The 8,857-nt window shown below is 44.3% G+C and overlaps 1 long non-coding RNA gene across 1 annotated transcript; it reads right to left on the bottom strand.

Moving 5' to 3' along the window:
* Nucleotides 1–7,797: 7,797 nt before the first annotated feature.
* Nucleotides 7,798–8,523, bottom strand: LOC121336468. The gene is made up of 2 exons (XR_005952755.1): nt 8,377–8,523; nt 7,798–8,101 (listed from the first exon to the last, which is right to left on the bottom strand). It is a non-coding gene; the product is annotated as an uncharacterized LOC121336468 (long non-coding RNA).
* Nucleotides 8,524–8,857: the final 334 nt, after the last annotated feature.

The raw sequence follows: 8,857 nt of genomic DNA, 5'->3' as shown, positions 1-8,857 counted from the left end.
AAAGCATAGCAGCCTTCAGGGAAAAAAAAAAAAAACAAATAACAACCAAACAACAGAAAATTCCACAAACCCCACCAAAAAAACCTCAACCAGATCAATCAACTAAAACAATCCAAAAGAATGGAATGGAATAACAATGTCCAATTCAACAAATGTGATCCCAATATATTCTTAAATCCAGAGTATTTTTATGGAACCCATCCAAGATTTAGTGCAAATGAATGGCAAGATCCATGAGCTTGCATAGTAATATGAGGATTCTGTGCTGATTTGCTTAGAAGAAATCGGGGATAAATCCCTGCACACATTGAATTTGACTAATGCCCAGTAAAATTTATTCAGCACTGTTTTTCTGTAAGAACAAACTTACTTTGACATGCCCTATATAAGGAATTGTACAGCCTCTAAAATGTTGAAATGTGAAAATATTCCTAGGTATGCAAATCATTCAGTTTAAAAATATTTTTCTTCTTTTCTTTTGACATTTAATATAATGGCATCCTGACAGTGTCACTGAGGTGAAAACAGACTCCACTAATTTATTCCTTTAAAAGACATTGACAGGTCTAAAGATGTTGAGAAAAGACATTCTATAAGATTTTCTGAGGGAATCATCTGCAGAGAGACTGGCTTGCAGAGATTTGGCAGTTCTTTAGGCATTGGAATCTGTTAGTAAGATATTATTTGTTGGGTTTTTTTGGGTTTGGGTTTTTTTGGTTGGTTGGTTGGTTGGTTTTTTTTTTTTGTTTTGTTTTTTTAAAACTCTGACAACCTGCCCTGCCTTTCTCTTAGGAAAGCAGGAAGATTCCTAAAGCAGGAAGATTACTAGCTGAAGTAAACAGATAATTCCATCTCTTCAGGGTAAACAACAAGCTCTGTGACCAGATATGAACAGGTTGTTTGCTGCCTGTGCTGACTATTTCATGTGTGACTCCATGGAACTTTACAGGGACACACATTCCCTAATGCTTTTTGGGATAAAGTTCTGGTTAACTATGTAAAATGGAAGAAAAATACATTAACTCTAGCATGATGGCTAAAAAACCAAGGGTGCTGGTGGGGCATAAGGATCAATGTGGAGCAGTCACTCCACTAAATTAGTGGGTGCCATGATTTGGAACAGCACAAAGTCATGACAGCAATTTCAGCAGAGGAGCTTTTTCCTACTAGAAAGCAGAAAAATCTGGCTAACAGTATAGCTGAAAGTGTTTTAGGCATGATTACAACTATCTCTCATTTGTAAAAAGTTGTTCAGTTATATATTACTAAGATTCTATTTACAGAAGAGATACCCTTTTTCCTAGCTCTCTGCACGATTAATCTCCAAAGCAGGCAAAAATTTGCAATGAATTCTGAAGGGTTCCACCAATCATATTCTTTTGTCAGCCATTTTTCTGTTCAACAAAGTAAAGGAAAAAGAAAATGAAAATTTTCACGCACTTTAGGCAGTGGGTCTAGAAATGAGGGAGAAAAGGCTGAAGAGGTCAAATGCAGTCAAGACGACTATGTTATGTTTTAAAAGGTTCAAAAGAGCTGTTGTTACCAAATCACTTAGGAGGAATATCAGAGTGAAGGATATCCTTTGTGCTGAAAGGGATCTAAGTAAGTAAATGTGCTGTTGTAATATCCAGGGGTTTGGAGCAGTGATTATGTTTCATATTTTAAAATTTCTTCTGAAATAATTCAAATAAACTGCGAGAATGAGAGCTGAGCTTAGAAACAGAGATAGAAAGTACCGACCCTGCATATAGCACAGAAGAAAGACCATTCTGATTTTCAGCTAGTTCCCAAATATGATGTAGGGATGCCTGGAAAATGAGACACAATCAGGGACACAAACCCTGAGAGGCTGTGGAGGGTCAGTCATTTAACCGTGATAAAAAGAAATCAATAATGATAGGTTAAATGTATATGTGAATAAAACACAGCTAAAGAACAATATGATCTTTGGTGTCAGGAAAACTGAAAGCCTCCAGACTGTGAAAGATCTAAAACTAAGGGGAAAAAAGGCAAATCTGCTGAGGATGGAGTTAAAAATTTGTTGTCCTCAGCATTTTTAAAGCTTTGATCACATTAAATATGTGTAGGAAAGTAGGACTGACAGAGGACAATTAAGTTGAGAGTTGTTAATTTTTATCTGATTCCATTCTCCAAGGCTGGTTTGGTTTACTAAAGACAATTGCTTTCATTTGCTGATTAATGATATAGAAAGGTGATTTGTGATAAATTCACCTGTAAGAAAGCCTCTTTGGAAAGGAAGAACATATGAAATTGATCATTTAATATGAAATGATGCAATAACTGATGAGTTAAAATACAGTCTCCTAAATATTATAATAGTTTATACTGGTAGCACAAACCAGCAATAAATTGTATTTTATTTCTTGTCATTTCTGGTTTTGATAAGCTATATAACTAGCACAAAAATTTACAAGGTCCAGTACCACAAAAAGGTTGCAGATACATTATAAAGTCCTCTAATGGGAAATAAACCAGACACCTCTCATATTTATACCCTGACAGACACCTCACCAACAAACCAGTATTGTCAGGGGTCCTTTGGTGAAGACTGCTGTCAGTGTGGAAATGCTACCTTGAATTTACAAATCCAGGGAACAGAGTTAACAATGGTAATGCTCTAAGCTCTCCCATAAGGGCAAATGAGCTCCTGAAATTTTTTGTTTATTACTCCTTAGTATTTACTGTCTCGGCTTATCACAAAACTGACAGAGAAAAATTAAAATTAACATTTTTCCCTTGTTTAGATCTTGTTCTGGGCAAAATTGTGCCGTGTGAAGTTCCTTCACCAGGTCCCTTGGGAAGATGCAAAGAATTTCTTCCATCACACTCAAATCCTTCTGGAAACTGAGCAGCCTCTGTGTGCCAGTGAAGGAGCTGGAGCTTAAACCATCATCAACATCATTTTGTTCTAATAAAGGACAATAAACAGATGACCTCAGGTGATTTAATTAGCAAAGCATGACTTAATACTACTTGGAACCATGAAAAGGCAGAAGCTCTGGTTACTTTCCCGGTTCTTCCAGAGGCAGTAATTCCCCTTCTGCTGCTCTCAGTCAGCACAGGGGTGTGCTGTCTATTTACATTCTGTCCAGGTGGGAGCATAAACAGCATGCAGAGTGAGCAGTGAAAATCTGGTTTTACTCTGATTACCACTTGGCAGAGGTGCAGATACACTCAAATACTGACTGAAGTTTGTTAACCCAAATATAGAAACTACAGAGCTGAATGCAAGGCAGGAATTGGCCCATTCCTATTTTCCTTGACAGAATGCATCTCTCTAGATGACCCAAGAGAAATATCTGCCATCTCTCCTGCTTTCTGTGCCTGCAAACTCCAAAATTCTTCAGCCCATCCTTGTTCTGATTATGACTACAGACATCAGTGCTGAGCCTGTAATGAAGTGATGATGAGAATGAAAGATTGCAGGAAGAGCACTTTTAGTTAAAATTATCCTGGGCTGCTTTGCTGGGGAGTTCTCAGAACTTGAATTTCTCAATTATATTTATTTTCCTACATCCAGATGTTTGAAACATGACATGAAAAACCCACTTCCTTTTCATGCTTTCTCACCACAGGCTTGTGTAGATGCCTGAAAATCCTTTATTTCATTGTGGGGGCATTTGGCTTTATTCCTAGAAGTAGGTGGTTACAGGGGCTTTCTTAAAGGTCAGAGTTCATTAATAACCTTAAAATTCTTCCTGTAAAGATTTATTTCCAACACAGTTGTAAATATCAGTTGATCCTCCTTTTCCTAGACAGATTTCGCTGCTTCACCACATGCTGCAAAATATTTTGAGACTCCATTAGGAATTTTAATATTTTATTAACAGTCAATCAAGTCTTGAAACTTTCATTACAAAATGTTGACATTAGTCATTGGATCAAAGGCACATGTCTTAGCAAAGCTCTATGGATGTTTCCTACATTATGCTGCCATTTTTTGGGCTAGATCAGTAAAAACAAAAAATTTTTTTAAACATTCTCAATATGTTTCAGATTTTTCCTTAAAACTAAATCAAGACTCTATTATATGTAAATTCCTAAATGAATTACTTATTTTCTATTTTTAACCAAAGTTTAGGATCCTCTTCAATAGTGTCTTTGATCTCCTAGAAATGGTGGGGCATTTCGCCCTTTCTTGCAGAAACACTGGAGCCAGTTTCAGGGACAACATGTCATCAACACCTGCAAAAAAATTCTGGCACTTTCTCTTCCATTTCTTTTAATAAATATTAATTGGCAGGACTTAAATACAGCTTAGGTAGGCAATAACAACTTAATCAGTGTATGCAGATAAGACTAGAGACAGATATTTAGTTGGTTTGAGTTATTAATTTTATTTTCTTTGGATAATTTCAGATGGCATTACACGGAATATTAAAGTCTTATTTAAAGAAATTTAATCAGAGGACTGGTGAACTATGTAGTATTTTATTTTATAATGAATTTTCTCAAAGAAGCACACAAAAGTATATTAATTTTTTGGCCTGCAGTTACTTTATGGGTTACAATGGACATCATTCTATTTGGCTTCAGATACATTGTTTTCCTATTAATATATTTACTATATTAATGAATCCATTCACTTCCAGAGAAAAGCTATCCACCAATAAAAAGCAAAGCAAAAACCATGAGTCAGGCATTTTTATCTGAGAACAAAGTATCAGACAATCCTTTTGACACTGGATGAACAACAAAGACCTGCTGTCTTTTATTTTCAGCCTCCGTAACACTCCCTGCTCTGAGGAACAGAGACAGGAGGAGCAGGTGGGAGCAAAGGAAATGGCACCTGTAGATGTGAAAACAGAGAAATGATAGTGGGAGAAGTCACGCATGGGCACAGATGCTCAGAGAGGGGCTGTGGGATCTACACCCTCAAGGACAATCAAAACTCACCTGCAGGTACCGCCAGGCAACTTGCTCTGTTTGAGACTTGTCTGGGAGACCTCTCAGGCTGGGCGCCTTCTCATGGACTTTCACAAACCCTTGATTTTATCATTCTGTGAAGTACCTTTTTTGTCAATTTAAAAGGTGAAAACTGTTGGGGCCTGGGTGAGTGGGGTTTGTTTGGTTTTTTTGGTGTGTTATTTTTTTTGTTTTGGTGGTGCGACTCACACTGCGGTCACTGGAGCAGAGAAGCGCCAGCTAGCCGCTCCTCGTGTGACCGGAGGGGGCCACAAGAGCGGCCGCTCCCAGGCTCTCTTCCTGAGAATGCCCAGGTAATGGCACAGTCTGCGGCGTGGGTGACACAGACTGATGCAAGTCACGAAGGTCCAAGGTGAAGGAATGAGAGAGCGGACACTTTTGTGAATGCCAAGGAAGCTTTATTCCCAGACGGGTTCAGGGACAAGTGTCGGGAGAAAGGGGTTTATAAAGGGAGTGGGTGTAAGGGGTGGAAACGTAAGGTAGCCAATAGGTAAAGGCACGGGGAGAGGTATGGAACCAATGAGGCTTGCACAGGGGAGCGAGGAAGACTTGGGGACAAATCATAGACAAGACTGGGGATATATGATACAGAATCTTCTCGAAAGAAAGGGGGGTGGTTACGATGACAGGCAGGGGCAGTGGGCAGCACGTTAGGGATTGACACACACATATAAGGGCTTTATGGGAGGAGCAGGGAATCAATCACTTTGAGAGGCAACCCAGCGGTGGGAAAAACAGGGGGTATAGAACTTGGGAAGCGACCATTCTGAGGGACTCAGGCAGGGGGAACAGGGGATTAAACCATTCTACTAATAGAAAACAATAATGACATTAAGAAAAAACACACGCCACAGCTGGATTTTGTTTTGCTTTGTTTTGTTTAGTCGGTTGGTTTGATTTTTTTGATGTTGTTGTTTGTTTTGGTTTTTATGGCTTTGTTTTGTTTTCTTTTGGTCTCGGCGGGTTTTTTTTGTTTTTATTTACAGCCACTATGTTGTATTTTAGAGGCATTGCCATGTAAAATTGCATTGCAAACGGATGCTGAGATCTGGAACCCAAACACAAATTCCTGCTGTTGGCTTGCTGAAGAGTAGGATCGGGAAAAACAATTGCATGGAGCAGTCACTAATTTGTCGCACATTGTAATTCAAATAAATAAATATGTATTAGCAAATTCATACTAATAAATGCTAAGACAAGGACCTGCTACCAAATTATACAACACCAATGTAATCAAAGGTACCTTAAAGGAAAAGAATAATAAAAAAAAAAAAAACCAAAAAACAAAAAAAAAAAAAGACAAGCCAACAAAAAAAAAGAAAGATTATCAAATGATCAATATTTTCTTTTCTCAAAACATATCTTTATGTTTTCAAGCAAAGGAGCACAATTAAATATCCCGTGCCATGGAAGTCTGTCCCTCTGTCAAACATGTGCAAAAAATACAGAGAGCATATGAAAGGAAAAAGGCAAAAACCAAAACATCACTCAGTGCAAAAAAGGCCTTTGAATTCACAGCTCTCCAAGAAAGCTTTGGGGCTCTTGGCTGGACAGAGATGATCCATCTCAGACCTGTGCTCAAAGCGGGGGAACGCACCCTGCCGCAGGCGCTTGGCTTGGTCTCTGCAGGCCCAGGCAGATGCCAAAGCTGCTCCTGACATCCTTGCCCCTTCCCTGCTCCTCTGCCAAGTGCAAGGGCCTCAAGGACTGAAAGGAGCACAGGGAGCCCAAGGGAGACAGCTGCACCTAGCTTACTGAGGGCTCCTGGGGAAGCAGTTTCCTTGAGAATCAGGCCCCTTTCTTCCAAAGGCACTTGCCCAAATGTGCAGATTCCCAGGGAACACCAACACACACATTTAAGAAAGCCTGGCAAGGCTGAATTACTTGTGCTCCTTGCAGCACAGGCACTCCAGCTCCAGCTCATCTTCCTTCCCCCGGCTCTGTGTCGCTTCCTTCCCCACGCCCATGTGTCACTTTGGGCGCGCAGCCCCGGGCCCCTACAAACACGAGCTGCCCGCTGCCTCTGCACGAGCCTGAACTCCTGCCTGCGCTCACGGCAGCAAAACCAGGCTGTTCCCAGCCAGGGAGCGGAGCCCTGTTCCTGCAGGAGGCTCTCATCAGCCCCTTCCAGGGCGCTGCGCTGTGCATGCAGCACTTCTCCTGCCTGCCCTGAACGCTCCTGGCACAGCAGAGCACAAGCTGGCCGGCTCTGGGCTCAGCACAGCCCAAACACGGGCACAGGAAGACTGTTTTGCAGCCATGCCCAAGACAGCTGGGAAGGGTCCCCTGCCTCTGCCTTTCTGACTGGGCCTGAGGCAGGAGCTGCCATTCCTCACTTGTGGGGAGACCAGAGCTGCCAGAGGCGCTCCCAGCCTGCAGGCACTGCCTGACAGCGCTGCAGCCACTGGGACGCTTGCGCCTCCTGAGTCACAGCCACTCCGCTGCTGCTGCTGCTGCTGCTTCATGTGCTTTGGGGCACAGCCCAAACTCACTGTTAGGCCACCATGGTCTCTGCTTCTGCCCTCTTCCTGTCCCTGTCTATGCATGGAGCATTGCTGCGCTTTCAGGAAGCTCTTGGTGAGAACTTCCAGCATCACAAGCTCCTCTGCCCTCGGTGGATGCTTGCCACGGAAGAGCATACTCAAGCTGGCTCTTCTAAAACCCAGGGTCCTTGTTCCCTTCAGCGTGCTCAGCATGACCTTCAACTCCACGGTCCTGTGCAACTGGAGCAGCAGGGACTTTCCAGCCTGTTTCTCTGTGCCACTGCACAAAACAACAGAGAAGGCAAGCAAAGGCCTGTGTGTGCCAGGGCTTAGGTTTTGTGACACTTCAGCTCCACAAAGACCCAGGTAAAGTGAAGAAGCCAAAGAGTTTATTAAATGAAAGCAAAGCAGTGGAGTAGGCTGGGAGGAAATAAAGGGGATGGCTAGGCTCTGAGAGCCAGAGGGAGGGATCAGCATCAGCTAAGCCTGGAGCTCCAGCGGCACTATGAGGTGGGGAGGTGTTCCCTTCTGGGTCTCATGGTCCTCTTCTAGGGACATTGGTTCTCTCAGTTTGGAAGATGACCTTAGTTCTGCAGCTCCTTGGCAAAACTTAGCTTGAATATGCAGGTTGGAGCAGGATGGGCTGTTGTCTTTGCTGGCTGCTTGAAGGGCTGCAAGAGAGAGGAACAGAGCCATGGTGGGAGCCAGGATCTGCAGGGGCCCAAGGAGACCCTGCTGCCAGGGCCATCCCATGTGGCTCTTGCCACGGCCAGAAGGGAGCAGGAGACAACGGGATCAGAGAGAAGATGCTGGCCCTGAAAGCCCTGTGTGCTCTGGCCACGCCACTCCTCCTCTGCACAGGGGAGCAGAAAACTCAGCAGCTGGGGCAGGGATTGTAGATCCCCCTCCAGCCAGCCCCTGCTCACACCGCGCTGCATGAGCTTACCCTGACGGCTTGAGCTGGAGCTCTTCCTGCTGCCTCTTCAGGTTCCGCCGAAGATCACTGGAAGCACAGAGGAGGCTGTGGCGGCCCCAGGCGGCACAGCTGCCCCGCACGGGCGCTGCCAGCCCTGTGGCCGCACGCCCTGCGGGCTCAGCCCGGGCCCCTGCCGGGGCGGAGCCTGACGGCCGGGAGCACGGCTGCGGGAGGGCGGGCGGCGGCAGCCCCGAGGGCGGACGGGGCTCCACCGCCGCCTGCCCGGCTCCCGCTGTCCGGGCAGCAGCGGGGCTGGGGCCGAGCCCGGGATGGCAGGCAAGAGATGCCGGGCTCGTTGCTCACCAATGAACCTTATGGCTGCCTGCCGCAGGAGCTTCTGTGGGTTGCGCAGGCATGGCAGGGCCCAGTGCAGGTGCTCGGCTGCTGAGCTCTCGTCCTCTACCAGCTGCAGAGAGGGCACAGAGGGAAGGCTTGGCGCGGGCTCTGCCCC

The sequence above is a fragment of the Onychostruthus taczanowskii genome, unplaced genomic scaffold (assembly GCF_017590055.1).
Source record: "Onychostruthus taczanowskii isolate IOZ18803 unplaced genomic scaffold, ASM1759005v1 scaffold239, whole genome shotgun sequence".
NCBI lineage: Eukaryota > Metazoa > Chordata > Aves > Passeriformes > Passeridae > Onychostruthus > Onychostruthus taczanowskii.
The sequence above is the reverse complement of the archived record's forward strand: the minus strand, read 5'-3'. Positions and strand labels throughout refer to the sequence as shown.